The sequence below is a fragment of the Dromaius novaehollandiae genome, chromosome 2 (assembly GCF_036370855.1).
Source record: "Dromaius novaehollandiae isolate bDroNov1 chromosome 2, bDroNov1.hap1, whole genome shotgun sequence".
NCBI classification, from domain to species: Eukaryota; Metazoa; Chordata; class Aves; order Casuariiformes; family Dromaiidae; genus Dromaius; species Dromaius novaehollandiae.
Genome location: NC_088099.1, coordinates 111,122,452 through 111,139,597, shown reverse-complemented (window position 1 = coordinate 111,139,597; position 17,146 = coordinate 111,122,452).

The following is a 17,146-nucleotide window of genomic DNA, read 5'->3' as shown; positions in this document are numbered from 1 at the left end:
TGAACTGGGGAAAATTCCTTCATCATCTGACATCTTGCTCAGCTTTAAGGCCTTAAACATGCAAACATGATACAGTAACCAAACAAATGATTTTTAACAGGGCTAACCACACTAATGTCCTTTCTTCATCACTTTGTTTCTAATCCTGATCAAGATCCCATTTCAGAGACTAGGTACATTAATAATAATAATAATAATAATTAGATGCCAAATGATTTATCTGTTCTATTCTAGTTATTCTTTCTTTACGATTATTTTTACATGTAACCAACAGAAATTTTATAGCATGAGCATTAGAGCATTTGTTGCATAGTGCAACAAACATGATTAAGGCTTGTTTCAATCCTACTTCTTCATTTAGCAAAATGAGATTTATCTTTGATCCCAGATTGTAACTGCTTGTACTGAATGATTTTATCCAGCACTTTTTTTTTTCTTCATTTCTTTAAAGCTACTTTGGCTTCTTATTACTATTATTTATATTTACCAATTATTACAATTAATTACAAGTCCTCTGTGTATGTATCCTGTCTTTTAGGCCAAAAATAATGGAAAAGACATTTTGTCCAGTCCTCTTAGATTTCTTGTGCAAAAGAAAAATTATCCAACTGTATGGTACTGAGTGTTTTCATGTCAGCATTAACTGAAACGTAGGAGATCTAGCTGCAGACATTGGAATTATACCAGTGCTATGATGCACGCAGGTCTGAGCCACACCTGTAAATACTCCATTTTCAAGAAAAAAACTTTTAAAGATTCATTGAAATACTGTTTGTATTGATATATAATGTTAGCAAACATAGACTACATTAGTTGTTTAAACATTTTAATTTTTCAGTATATTTAGGAAGTCTACAGTTTCACCATTTTGAATGGACTGTCTTTACATTTACAAATAATTAATGTATTAATTTTTATATGAATCACTATATCTCACCCTCAGTTTGCCTATTGTTTTAAATTAAACATGATATGTAATATGTATTTTTACAGTATATATTCAATTTTAATTTTAACCACATGAAAACAAATATATTTAAATATCTTTTTTTGTTTTTTTATATAGATAGATACATATGAACTAAAAATGCATGTATACGCATATAAATTAAAATTATGTCATGCACATGTGTGTGGATGCACATGCATGCACACACAGACACACCATACTGACCATAAAGTTCTAATCAGTCCATGCTGGAAAAGCTCCATTCTTCAGCTCCAGAGACAAATTCTTTCCTAAATTATGTGAATTGTCCTGTCTAATCACTGCAGGGGCCTTCAGGAGGTTGTAGTTAAGCTACACTTAGGCAGAGAGATTTAACCCCTCAAATAGTCCCTAAATACAGTTATAGCTCTCTCTCTGGATGCATGAAAAGGACACAAATATTTCTGAACAGTGTCCAAGGACATGAAAAACAACCTTTGCACTGTGATTTATTTGAAATATGAACCAAGGTTTCCTGAAATTTTCTACCTGGACATTTTAGTATATCGTGCCCATGGTGTCCCTTACATAAGATAAATAAAACTACAGTTTCTCAGTTAATTATGTTTTTTCATGATTTCACTGACAGATTAATTGATTCTATTTTACATTCAATTTGATTTTGTGCTGGACAGCAAATGACTCAGTTAGCAAATAAAGAAAGGTGGTCTGAACAGGGCTTTAATTAATTCCATTGAATAATACCTCAAATGCAATGTACCCTGAAGAAATATTCCTCCAACTGTATTCAATAAAGGTTGTTTATCAAAGTAATTATTTCCTTTAGGGAATTTCTTAGAATTTTCTCTTTAGATATATCAAGGTTAGAAAAAAGCAAGCTTTTACTTCTGTGACCTTGTAGGAACACCTTAGTTTGAACAATTTGCTTCTCCAGGGGAAGGAAAAAAAATGTGTATTTTTTTAAGAAAAGTTTTATTGATGCTTTTGTGCCTGTGTTAATAAATCTTGCAGTAAATTAACCTATGTTTGGAGCTCTACTGGAAATATCCTGTCTTTAATCCACAGTACATCTTTTCAGTGTGGACATACGTTACAAAATGTTGGATATAATACCTTATATTGATTTTTGTGTTTGTTTTTGCATTTTCATAGGAAAGAATAAGAACTGTGTGCTTATAGTACAACAACAGTTGTGTACACTAAACCTTTTGTATCTACAGCTATGTATTATTTTCAAAAAAAACGTGGAAGAGTCTAATAACATGAAGTATTTTTGACTGACCACATAGAGAAAGGCAGCAATACTAACTCACCTGTGTTCAATGATTTGCTATACTGAGTACATTAAATTAGGAATCCTCTGGAACTTCCAGGTGTTCTGTAGCAGTCCTAACTACCTGAATGCATGGCACTGGGTTTGGGTTGATGATTCCCCTTAATAACTTACCTAAATCTAAACCAGAAAGGGAAGAGCCTGCCCCCATGGAAAGCCAAAGCCAAAAAAAGAATGTCTTGAACACCTTCATGTTTATGCACCCAGGAAAATCCTGAGTATGATAGAAAACCTTCCACACACAGTTGTGTATGTATATAAATGTGCCTGTGTATATATGTACACAAATACACGCACACACATACATACATACATGCATACGTATAGATGTGCACACACCACTTTGCAAATGAAGGTGGCAGAGCTGAGAAATCACAACCCTTTTATTCTTAGAGGAAGCACTTGGAGTGCTTCCATTTGAGCATGAATATTGACTTCTGTCTTATTCCGAATAGTTCTGAGAAAACTGCTCTCCAACTTATTTCATGCAAATTACTCTGTGTTAAAAAGTGAGACTAAATTTAAACTGCTATATTTACATACTGCCCTTAAAACAGCAGTGAAAGTTTTCTGTAAATGCTGAGTAGTTCAAATGCAAACATTTTAATATGACTGGAGGCACTTCTCTTTTTATTTTTTATTATTATTTTCACATCTTTTCATTTAGTGAGTTTCAGAGGCGACTGCGCAGGGAGAAAGAAAAATTTATACTCCACAACCTTTGATGGTACTTTTCTCCTCTTCTCATTTCATTTTCTGCTAAGATTTTTTTCATCTTTTCACATCTTTCTATGGAAATCACATTCCTTATCTGTACTGACTTATACTTTTGGAGCTCTATTTCCACTTGTCCTTGTTGCATTTAGAAGAATTTGGTTTTTCTCTCCTCTTAAAATTCAACAGCTAGTACCACCACTTTTTTTCCCAGTTTGTAGTGATATTTTCAAAATGATCATGTAATCAGTAAGATAGCACTTAATACTTTTTTTTTTCCCCCCCTCAGGCAAGTAGTAATCCCTGCATGTTACCCTGAGGTTACATATTTAACTTAAAATGAAGAATTGATGACTATTCATTTTTGCTTCTGAAGAATTTGAGCAGGATAAAATGTTAGCTTCTGGCTTCCATGTTAATTCACCAACATTGAATCTTGTGGATTTTTGTGGGAAGCAACTCCTTTTCTTTTTACAAGTGATTTTTGTTTCACTGTACATGTTAGTAAATATCCATATCTATTACTTTTAAAAACATAAAGGAAAATATGATGATTGTGATGCTTAGGAGAGAAAAAACAAATCAATTAGACTTAACTGTTGATGTATACCATTTTATTTTCATCACTGCATCTTCAGTAAATAATTCATTGAACATCAAATCATGCACAGAAACGTCACCTCTGATGCAAGATGGTGCTAACTGCAATCTCTCACTGTAAGCGATCATTTCTTTTTGACTATAGTAGAGCACTTTTATTTCTAACAAATAATTTTGAAACTTCTGCAGGGAAGGTGTTCTCAAAATACAGAATAATGATCTATTACTATATTATTGATATCATTTCTACACAAGCACATAATAACATAGGTATAACATTTTTTACTGATCTTTAACAACTCTGGTTTTTGCAATAACATTTATCAGAAATAGGTGTAGGTTTGGGGTTTGTTTGTTTTTTACTTATTTACTTATAATGTTTTTCCTTCATTTATCTCCCTTAAATTTAAGGTGACCATCAAAAATAATTATTGGTGCTTCATTAACTGCTTTTCTAATTCCATCCATTTTTTAGGATATATTTTTGTCTGTGTTCAAATTTTGCAAATATTTCTTCATACGCTTTGACTAGTTGAGTGTAAACTGTTATGCTTCATGCTTTAATTTATGTCACAGACTTTCTCGGGCATTGGCAGCTACTAATTTTGATCCTTTTCTTGCTTATTAATTCAATTGCTTGCAGATCTGTGCTTATTTTCCTGTTATGCACACCTATTTTATTTTCTCCATGAACTAAAGTAGTAATGTTGTCCTTGTTCTCAAGGTCTAGGATATGAGAAATAACAAGCTGTACAGGGAGACACATCTTTTATTATATTATGATATAGCTGAGTGTCCCAATCCAATATCGGGAAGGTTTCGTTACGATCCCAAGGACGAGATTAAGACCCTAAAACTGGTCAAATATCATACAACCTTTTAACTTTATTTTCAACGGAGTGGGGAGAAAAGGGCAAAGGGGAGAGGGGAACAAGGGTAAGGGGAAAAGACAGAGAAAGTTGGAAAAGGAGAAAAGAAACTAGCTATCGCCACTCCAAGTGCGATGATGTACCGCTGACTCCGCCCCAGGTCTTCAGCTATCGCAAACAAGCCCCCCTCCCAGTCACACAGGCTGCAGTTCTTATAGGTTCTTGCCCCGCCTCTGGGAGGTGCTTCCTCACTTCCCATGCAGATTAGCTGTCATGCGCAGTCCGCCCTCTCGGAACCTTCCAGAAACGGGCTGGGGGCATCTGGAGGTCTCCTGCTCATGCGCAGATGGCAAATGAGTACCTGCGGTTCGTGCCAGACGTGCTGTTCCCCTAGAAGCGGCCTTCTGCCCTTTTTGCGTCCTTTTTCCCTCGTTCAGATGCACGAGGTTGTTTACCTCGCGGATGGCTCCCGGGGGCGCCCGCGTGGCGTTGCCCCACACACCTTGGCAGCGGCGGCTCTGCAGCAGCAGCAGCAATGTTGAGACAAAACCACATTTAGTACCGGTTCTCTACACTGGGTTAACCCATTCCCTAGTTTATACAGCTGTCCTGATTAACGCAATTATGTTAAAACTCAGAGAAATTGTTCTGAGTCACTTGTAGCTTGTAATTTGTTGCTTCTTTTTCACTTTGGACTTGTGAGCTCAGAGGACTTGTGAGCCCCAAAACCACACACTCTACTCAAGTAAAAAATATTCTCTGTGTTTACATATCTCTCCTTAATTAACATTCTTTTTGTTTGTTTGTTTGTTTGTTTGCTTAAGTGTATCGATTTTGCCTTTTCCTTTCTTTCTCCAGACTTAATTTCTTATAAACAATCTTCAGTGCAGTCTGTCGGTCTTCACTGGCTTATTCCTGCCTTTACATGATAGTGTCTTAGATGACTGAGAAGTCTCTCATTAAATCTCCTCAGCCAGTGAACTCTCCCAGAAATATATTGTTCTTTCCTTTTTCTGTCATCTCAGTGCATTCTTGAGGTTTCTAATGTTCTTTATTTATCTTTCCATTTTTCAGGTGGAGAGGGGAGATGGAAAAAATAGTCTGTCTTGTTAAAGTCTTCTTTGGTAAGCTGTAACTAAAATATAGTAAGAGAAATTCTTATTATATATCCCTGTTGTCCTACTGAATTCAGCCAACATGGGCTGGTCATGGAAATTGTGTTTGGAAACAAAAATGGGATATTATCAAGACTTCTAGAATGAAGGATATTACTCTCAACATTTAGTATAAGAATAATCAAACAAAAAGCCTATGCATGAAAATCGTGTTGTGTCATATTACCTGTTATGTGTATACTTTTGTTGATACTACAGATCATATTACTGCCTCCTAATAGCAATTTATGGTGGTGGAAAGAGAATGTATTGATAACCATCTTAGATGTATAGTGCACATTTTCTCACTATGTGGTCTTGCCTCATTTAATTTGCAACTCTTCTTGTCAGTTTTGAGCAACCAGCAGCAACCTGAATGCAGTGGTATAACTCTTTCAAATTACTGCTCTAGAACAGGTTCTTATGTGCTTTGTTTTCATATCTTGTTCCTTATTGTATCCATTTGCTGCTTGCAAAACTGAAAGCTAATATCCAAAGGAAAAGATCTTTTCTATGCAAACTAGAATTAATAAAAACAGGTTTTCAATGAATCATAACTCTTTCACAAGATTACAAGATTTTCACAGAGCCAGAATGTGTAATCCCTCTCCTACAGGTGGATTGTCTAGTCTCTAATAATGTGCTAACATGCATACTATAGCCTCTCCAAGAAATGAGCAGAGTTTATATATATGCCCATTCTCTTATTTCCCTGGAAAGACAGGCAAATTATTGTCAAAATTTACAATGCACTTGGAGTAGCTCTACTTCAGCAGCACTGATGGTTTAGATCCAGGCATAAACATCCTCCACTTTCCTGGAAAAGACCTGGGAGGCATTTTCTCCTAGAATAGCACCTCCTGTCCATGAGGAAAATGGTGCACAAGCCAGGTGGGAGTATCTTGCATGTTAAATTTGCCTGAGAGCCACTTACTGGGCTACACTGAAAATGTTCTGAAAGACAGCACAGAGAAGAAAGAGAAAAAAAAAACAAATATTAAGGGAAAAAAGAAAGGTGCTGTAGTGTAAAGAGGTCGGTTCTGTTATATAAAGTATATCAAGAAGATGACTTCTGCTAAGTGTTTCTAAACTTAGAAAACTGTTGTACTGCTTAAATTGAGAAAATCCAGTTATTTAGGGAATAATTTATCCATTAATTTGCTTGTCTTCCTGTTTGTTAAGAAAATACATGAACTCATACATACATGACCTGAATTATTGTTAACTTGTTATTGATATTTTTGGCAAGCATGACAATAAAATAATTGTTTATGTTCATTCTGAATTAAAACAATAATCATATTTCATTTTTCAATGTCTTAAATTGAAGTTCAGCAAGAAGTACTGGAAAATAATCTGAAATTTTACATAAATTGGAGTTATTGGATTGGAGTTGGTAATTGAAGTTATTTTAATCCAGGAAGTTGAGCTGATTCTTATGGATGCGCACAATAGTTGATTTTGCCTGACTAAGTGACGACATTCAGCATCAGCCCTAGAGAACAAGAGGTCCCTTTCTCAGCTATATCTCTTACATGGCACTTGATTATTAAAATTTCCATTAGTAAGAGCTGTGGGACAAATTTATTTATGTTTGGTAAAGTCACTTAAGCCAATGAAGCTATATGAGGGATAGATTCTGCCTTGAGAACATGTCTACTCTGTGAGCAATGAGGTACATTTCAGGTTGAATATACATGCTGTAATCCTAGAATTTATCCTAGCACTGACAAATTGAGTATGCACTCAAGACTGGCTTGTGAGTGAAGGAATGCATTTTATCTTAATGAATTCTCTAAACCTGGAATTTACAGTAGCTAACAAACTACATATACTCTCAAGACCTGATTTGTCCGTGCATGACTTCATTGACTCTGGTGTTCTAAATATAAATTGCATGAATATGACATACAGTAGTTATTTGTGCACATTTTAGGTAGAGATTATGCAACATGAACTTGTGTTTATAGAAAATTTTATGCAAGGAAATAAATTATTCCTTAAAGTGGTCCTTCATTTTTCTTGGGTCCTTTCCTGGATTCTCAGACATCTATGGGAATTCTTTGTTAGTGTTCAGAATTTTACATCTATTTGAAACCTTACATAGCTCTGCAGACTCCAGCCCTGTTATTCTCTTCTTATCTTTCATGTTCAGTTCCACTTTCTCCACTAATGTTCAGCTGAACATTTCTTTTGATGTTTTTAGTGGTTATTTGCGTACCCCTCCATTTGTTTTAGCTAAATAAGTACAATCAAGAAAATGAAGAACCAGTCAATTAAGGTATATAATATGAGATAATGAAATAGGACCTTCTCATTTTAGGATGTTCACTAGGAGAAAAGGGCTTCCAAATAGTATCAATGGAAGGAAGAAGATATCAAACAAGGCAAATTAAAACTAGTTTGGCTATGATAAGTAGATCTTTAAGATGTAAAGGAAGTTTGAGTGAGCATTCTGGTTTGTTATATTATGTAGAATTAAGATCCACAAGAAGATGACCCTGTGACACAGTTTGATTTGTGATTTGAGAATAAATAAATATAAACTACTTTCTTTATCACACTTACTATTACCTTTCCTTTGGTCTTCTTTTTAATATTTCCTAACTTCTACTTTTCCAAAAAATACCACACGACTTCCTTTTAAAGTAATACTTTTAATTAAGCCATTTATTTGATCCTGAGTGTATGGTTTTGATTCATCACAGCTCTATCAGCTTCTCTTCTTATAATTTTCTATTTTTCAGCTGGATTGTTAAAAGAAATGCCTGATCATATTTGTTTTATCTCACAATGAACCAGGCTAAATTGTTGCAAAATTGTTGTTTGTTCAAAAATATGTACACAGAGACTGTTCCTTTTGTTTAGATGATTTAGGTATGTAGTAATAGATTACATTTGCTACTTCAACTGCACGCCTGAGACTTCCGAGAGATTTACATCCAACAAATTAGGGATTTCCATTTCTAGAGTGAGGTGCTGATTTTAAAAACTGTTTTTGAAAATCTTTTTTTCTTTAACAAAACAGAAACTAATCTCACTAATTCGATGTTACCTGTTTCCAGGCCAGGACCAATTAGGTTTATGTCTCTTTTTGCCTTGGTTATCAGGTTGTATCACTTCCTGAAAAATTTCTGTGGTGACACAGAAACTCCTGCAGTATTCAATAATTGTGTCTTGTTTTGCATACAGACATCTGGGTTTCAACAAAATAGACTGTCACTGAGCAATCTTCTGGAATTTACTTCCTTTCAGCTCAAGACTTGCTGTACTGCCACCGACAGCCTAAGTACCAATTGCTATTTGCTTTGGTCTACAGATACTGAGGCTTTTTCTTTCGTGTGGGAAAAGATACCGACAAAGACTGTGGTTTTGGGCTGATAGTTTCCTATATAGCTTCTTCATTGCTATGGTTTAGAATAGATTTTCTGTGTCAAGGCAATCGTATCCTCTTTTTTTGAGGTTTGTTCGAGTTACGGTTCTAAAATGCGTGGCTCACCTGATCTTTTTTTTTTTTTTTTCCTATCTCCTGAATAAAAATAGTGTTGCTCCTCTGTGGTCCTCAAAGCATACTTTTCAAAGCAACTCTAAAAATTGACAGACTTTCCAGATTTTCAGCTGTAAAGGCTATCAGTTAGTTTATAAGTATTAAAGAAATAGCAAGCAAAACATAAACATATTGTAAACATCAGAAATCATGACAACAAAGTCAATACAACTAACGCTTATAAATGTTGATACTCCAGAATTGCAGCTTTTCTCTCTGATATGGTTTCAACAGTGGGAGATGAGGTTTAGAAGTCAGGTAAAATGTTGTAACATAATCACTGAGTATGAAGTCTTTTCACTAAAGTATTCTGTAATGCTTTTGCCTTAGCAAGGTTACAGATTTGCAGGTCATTGATACTATGCTGTTCTAAAGGTAGTTATATAATTCCACATCAACTGGTATAGCATTTAGCATTGCAATTTCTCCAGCATTGTGTACATGTTTTAAATATGCACCAATTTTACAAGGGCAGATTGCCTTTTCAGTCCAAAGTCATTTGGTAGGATTGCACTATACCTGGTGCCAATCCCTGGAAAATATCTGTAATACTTGTTTTAAAGATAAATATAACACAGTCTTCCGTACATGTAGCTTCTTTCCATATTTGAATATATGGTCAGATATTGTTTTCTGAGAAAACTCTTGAATTTTTAAACTAAAAATTTATTTTTATTTTTTAAACATGTTCTTTGTGACAGAATATGTTTTCTAATAGAAAAAGAATTCTGATGATTTTGTTAACTTTTTTTGAAAGTCATACATCTGAAACTGAAAACTTTTGACCTAAAATATAGTTTAACTAAAAGTTTATGATCTCTGATAACAAGTGAAATTGCCCCTATGTCACGTTTCAAAATACATATAATTGTGAGAACATAGTAATAAAAATTCAAAGAAAATCATGCCATGGACTTTACCAAAGTTTCCTTTCATTATGAATAAACCCCCCCCCCCCCCCCCTACTTTACAGAATCCTGGAGTGTTAGCCTACTAATTATTTTTTAAAATGAAGAAGGAGAGTTGTTTTTCTTTGTATTGAAACAGGATAGTAAGTAATTAGTTCTTACTGCTCATTAGTACAACACGATCAAGGATAAGTTAGGTACCACACCACAACTGGTAAGTCAAGACCAGAATCTCATATGTGCGGAACAACATTTTGAAAATGGGGATATTTTATCCTGGTATATATGCGGACCAAGTTTGGGGGCATAGTTTAGTCTGTTAATAAGATGAAAAACAATGACATATACATAAAAAATTGTAGATAACATAGCACTGAGAGTTCATAGGATACTTGTAATGATGTTTGAAGAGTCTAAAACCACAGACTGTAGAAAATGAGGTTTGACTTCCAAATCTCTTCTTTAATTAATTTACTGGCAAAATTGACAGTTCACATTTTAATTTTTGTCTGTGACTGTGTAGAATAAAGATAGCATACAAATCCAAACTATTATATGTGTATATATATATATATATATATACACATTCTACAAACAGATGTGAAAAATACAAGATAGATATGTTATTTTTAATACTTTTAGAAGTATTTCAGTCAAATGAACAAAATGTCATGCCTGGTATGGAATATTCATCATTAAATAGCTCCTAGTCATCTGTATTGATATTCTCACCATTAGTCTTTGTCAGAAGACTCATGCTAAGTAATGTGACAGGAACTCATGTTAAGAAGAAGGACATTTTACAAATGATGTGGCAAGGACAGGTTAAGGCTTAATAGGGTTCTAAACATTGATATAATCTCAATGTCTCGACAACTTTGCTTATAACAGGCAACCTCTGGCTTCTGCTGGCTTGATAGGCATTTGATATTCCTGAGCAAGAGTGAGGTTAATGTGGAGTGTGACTCTGCTGACTCCTCAGTTGAGCTATTGTATCAATTAACAGGGCTATCCATCACATATGCACAATCACACAAAGGTGTACGGTATGTCCTGCTTTAAAGAGCACATCAATTTTTGAGTTGTAGAAAAATGTCTAATGCCACAGCTCACAGGCAGGAAAGAGTACTAAAACTGGCTCATCCCTATTTGTGATAGTGATGAATGTGCTTTGGAAACAAACTGATATCCACGGCAGGCGTATCCTTAGTTTCTCAACTGCTTGAAGGGTTATCCGTTCCATTTTGAAAAGTTACTTTTCCAGCCTCTATATTCAATGGCATGGCCAAAACATACCCAGAACTTTTAAGCACCATGTTAAATCTCCAACACAGTCACTATGCTGAGATCTGCCTACAGCTGCCTACTCAGCAGGAACTCTGTCAGTGCTGTCTTTATTAATGGCTTCAAGAACTGTGCAGAGATAAATACAGAGCAAGGGCATGACCTAGCTTTTTTTCAAGCTATGCTGCCACACATTTTATGTATGTCATTGTCAAATGGGGGAAAAATCTTTCCAACTCTTCCCTTCCACAAAGTAAGGCAGATGGCACCTGTAGTTTTCTGAAACTCTCTGTATTCCATCAAGCTGTTCTAATAATGTGCACCACGGAAAAACAGTGCTGCATTCTGGGGTGCAGTCATCATTAGTAATATGACTTTATTGAGGAAAGATAAGTGTGGATAAAATTTCCTTCTCCAGATGTAGAATATTTTCCAGAGTTTATCAGCCTAAATCATGGGTGGGTGTTGTTAAGCAATGAGGCCAATAATACAAATATGAAGTCCTAACTATAGACATATCCTTTTCTTCAGAGATTGCTTTACTTACAAAAATAAGCAAACAAGCAAATAACTCCAATACAGAGGTAACATTGACACACCTCAAGACATCACAACACATTTTACTTTACTCTCACTTCAGCCATCTGAGAGGGGAGTTTTGCCCATAGCTTCTTACCAACTCTTCATGTCATTTTTGGACCTTAGCAATGATGCAGATATGCTGGAAGAACATTTCTATTTTACCGCAAGGACATGAACAGCCTTTTGAGAGAAAATATCCCCAGTAAATTCCATCTGCAAAACTAACCTAGTGAAACCTGCTGACTCAAAAATACATAAACACCTTTGTATTCATGATAGTCATTGTATAGCAAAGAATTGAAAAGGGAATTAATCACTTAAGGAGAGGTGAACACAATTCTGGAGCATTTTCAATGGATTTTTTTTCCCCCCAACAGAGACAATCTGCTCACTTACAGCCCAAAGTGGTCTATATGAACAAGATCTAATATCCAGATACTGTAGCTAAACAGAGTAAGTCCAGGAGTAAGGTGTCTTCTGAATAATTAGCTTAATTAAAAAATTAGGGAAAAAATATAAATGGATGCAATGGAATCTCTGCCATTTGAAGTCTTTCTCAACACATGTGCTCCATGCCAAAATGAAGTTATGTTCCTCATGTAAGAACTATACTCCATCTTAAGCAGGACTGTAGTTACTAACCTCAGGCTATATAAGTAACTTTAAAATCTTTACTTTTGGCATTCCACTGGTAGATAAAACTTGTACTGCCCTTAACAATCTTTTTTTTTTCCTCAGTAACTATAACCAAAGACAACTTTCCTTCTGCTTTTAAAAGAGGTGCATATGAAAAAGAAATGTAGGTTTAAACAATAAAAAGTCTATTTGATTCTTTAGAAAAAATTCTGATGAGTAACAAACTCAATTATTTAATCTAAATTTAATTTCCATATATTTGAATGAGACTTTTTCAAAAGCTATTTCACCAAATACAGGTTCAGTGTTCTGCCTAATTAGATGCCAGATTTATATTCTTGCTCCCCTGAAGATGCAACTAGATTCAGATTTCCAGGATAAAGAGTCCTTGGAAGGTGGCAAGTGGACAGTTTCACAGAATAAGGTGTTCCACTTAATCTTCTCCTACCTCAATCTTACTCCCAGGGAACCTATTCAATATTCTTTGTATGGAGATGGTGACAAAAGCAGTCTATGAGTTTTAATGAGTAAAAAAGAAAATCACGGTATTGTTTTGTTATTAAATTTGAGAGAAGTAGCTTGTGTTGTTCTTTAAGAAATTTCATGGGAGCTTTCAAATCATGTTTAGAAAGTCACTGTGACATCTCAACTGATTTGAGAACAATTTTAAAAGGTTTGTGTGAATATCAAATGACATAATAACTTCACTCCAAAGTGAGTTAATAAAACTTCAAAATAATTACAGAATAAGCAAGAGCAGCAAAAGCAAGAATGTTTGAATACTAACCAGATAGAAAGTTGTGAAATATATTTTAGGAAACGCTGACATAAATAAAATAATTCTGGATCGAATAAACTAGGAAAAAAAAATCCATAATTCTGGATCAAGAAAACTGAGCCAGTATCACAGCCTTCTGCAATATATTCTTTGTAAAAGTGGATCAAAGTGCTCGATCATCTTTTTTCATTGCAGATGACAATGAAGGCTATTTGAACTATCAGAAAAATTACCTGCTTCCATGCCTAATCCATACATGAATTCCAAAAGCAAAGAGATATCTCAATCACCGATAATTAGCATTTCTAAGGGATTAATTGAGTCCCTCAACAAAGTAGAGGTACTCGAGACATAAATATAGTGAATCTTTGCTATTCACATTACTTAAGCCAGCACACAAACAAACAGTTAAAACCTTTTAAAGCTTCAAATGGATTACACAGAAGAAGAACTGATAGCAAAAATATCAATAGATGAAATAATAAAAATTGTTGAAAGGTATTGAGGAAGATCATCACATAAAAATTCACATGGATAAATATATACATGTTTATTTATCAAAATCTCTTTTCCTAGAAACATAAATGCAAAACTAGCCTAAGATAAAGTTTTCAGGAGTAATATTTGAAAGGCTTTGATTAAAAAATATTTAGAAACTATTCTGAGAATACTTATTGTGGAAGGAAGGGATAAAGTACAAATACATATGATGCATTAACTTATTTTTGTGAATCACAAAGTTGTGACTCAAATGATTCTATAAAAATAACGATTTATATTTATATTTATACAGGAGAAACTCTGAACTAGGTCAGGATTGTGGACAATTTGTGTGTCAATGTTCATCACCATATTCTTTCTTGTACTTCAGGAAGATCTGCCCTGAGCTATTTTCCTGTGCAGAATTCTTCCACTAATGATGATTTTGTTTTTACTCAGTATTGCCCTATCCCTTGCTAAAAGCCTCGCTTCTCTGCTCTTGCAGAATCCTTTATCACCTCTGCCAGTTACACGCTGCCTACTTCTATCTGCACATAATTCCATGCCTTCTTTCTCTCTTCTCTCTTCACATTGGGCCCAAATAACTAAGTACACGTGTATACAAACATATATTAATTACTGTAGCCTTCCTTTTTCCCCACCTCCCTTTCCTTTTTGTCTCCACCCTACAACAATAATGATTCTGTAACTACTTTTCAGCCAGGATCAGCTGTAGATATAGGCAAGATAAGTAGTTGCCTTGATCAATTTGCTGCTGGGGTGACAAAATGTCTATGACACTACCCAGTTTGCTCTGGAGTACTGGAAAGCTCTTTTTTTTTTTTTTTTTTTTTTTTTTTTCTGAAGCAAATACTGAGGGAAAGGTCAGAAGCTGTGAATAATGGCCACTGCTGCTACAGGAGAACTCTCACTTTTCTCAGCAGCAGTAGGAGTAAGCCTGGCACTCCCCATTTATTTGGCTTCATATCTCCAATGTATATTTTGCATCCTTATGTGAACGCTAAGGATGATGTTCTTGGGAACAAACAAATCCGAAAAGCAACCCTTTTATTTTGTGAAGACTTCATCCAAAGGTATGAGATCACTGGTGTTTGAGTAACCTGTTTTTATTCATATTGATGTAAACTGGGCATCCACAGTGTTTAGGCAGATTTGAAATCCTCACAGTAGGACTACTTCTTTCACCCTGTTGCACTGCGTGAAAGCTGGAAAATATCAGATGTTTCTAAGGCATCCATATGAATAATAATGAAAACTAAGACCAATTCAGTGTTGTATCTGTTTGATCTTTATAGACTGCCATTATCTACAGTAAATGTTATTCTGTATAATCGTTCTCCAGCACTGCCTCCAGCATTTTAATTGGTTTCAATTTTCTATCTCTCTATCACATATGATGCTGCAAGATTTCAGCAGGAGTTTTCTCAAATGATCTCAAGCTTCTTGTGAATCACACCTTTTTTCACTGAAAGTTTATGCCAGCATATCTTTGACTTGATCAGATCTCACAGGGGATTTGAGGGGGGTTTGATTGCATAAATGTCCATAAGTACATCAGACAAACTTGCATAGAACATGAACTTCTAAGTACATTACAGCTACTAGAAGCAAACAAGTGCCTTTTGACAAAGTTGTTGTACTGTCTTCAAAATTTCGCAAGACTAAGGACAGCTAAAAATTCAAAAAAATGGCCTAGTCTAGTCTACACTTTCAAAGTCTGCAAGGTAATTAACAATTAGTGACTTCCGATGCACAAAAATAATTATTTTTAGTTACACTACTTGATTCCTGAGCACTGAATCATCACAGAATTTTATATCTACAACTCGAAGTGCCCAAGAACATAAATTATACTTATACAAATTGGCCCATAATCTGACTTCAGTACAATTGTACTCTCTTGTTTTGACAGTTACCAAGGATCATTTAAACATGAAATATTTTATTTCGAGAAATAGGCATTAGTACATCTCATAATTACTTTCTTGAAATTGTGATTCACAGATTTGTTATTGAGATAATAACCAAGTTCTTCAAGGTTCTCAGGCCTAATCGTGTAGCATTAATTAAGATTGTTAGATTATTGTTTTATTGTTAAAGATAGAGATAAATCTAATTTCTCCTAATAGCCAACAGACAAAACCACACCAAGAGTGATTCATCTGACCTATCTTAAACATGGGGTTTAGAATGAGAGGAGCCATCTCCTAGAGAGGCTTTTTAATCTCTACTGAGTAACTGATTAGCAGAGCACTAATGATGATTTGCCCTGACTTTGACATCTAATTTTGAAACCCATGAATCTGAGCAGGTGAAAGCTGTTTTCTGTTTTAGGTGCAGGTTCCAAATTCTTTTTCAAAGAGTACTTCCTTATAATCCAGTTCATGAGCGATTCCATTGAATGACCTGCTCGGACAGGTCTGAAGCCTCTGCAATGATCCCATGGTTACTATCATTTTTTCCTCAGGGAGCCTCTAAGATTGACAGTCACTGAGAAAGATTTTAAAACACAATTCAATTCCATCCAAAGACTCACAGTGCTGAATGACAATAAAAATTGTGCTTTTTGTTTATTATTATATTTTTATTTATTTTTAAGTCAGCCTCCAATATTGGGGACTGAGCTAATCATCCTTTTAAAGCAAACAAAACTCTTTAGCCTTGTTTATGAGCCATGAAGAAACATAAACCAATACAAATTCCTTTGTCCCTGGAGATAATCTTTAGACTGTGGTGATGGGAAGGTTTCCTGACTGAAGCGTCTCAAAACTGAAATAATTTCTCTCTAGAGTCTTTGTGTCTTTGCTTCATGGCTTTGAAAAAGAAAAAGCAGTAAATGTTGTGCTTTTTACCTAGGGTGAGATGATATATCACCTGGTGTAGTACTTGAGGTTAAGCTCAAAGCAAAACTATCATGCCTTATCTTCACTGTGTTTTTACCTTAGGAAGACTAATACGCATTAGCTGAGCTGAGATCAAACCAGATTAAAAATAAACAGCTTTTAGAGCACCAAAACGAAGTTGTCATAGGTTTAAGCTTTGTAGCAGAACAAGAGCAGTGGACACATCAGAGACTTCCTCCCTGGGGATATGAATTGAATGTTCTTCTTTAGGAAGCCAGAGGAACCCTGTAGTGAATGTAGGCCATTTTCCATAGTAGTTTGTCGGGTTCTGTGAAAATTTCATTTAGCAAAATCAACATTGTTTAAATATCTACAATGGGGCTACACACCTGGTCCCTTGGCTTTGGTAGTACACTCCTAGATTCAATTATATCCATCTGATAATGCA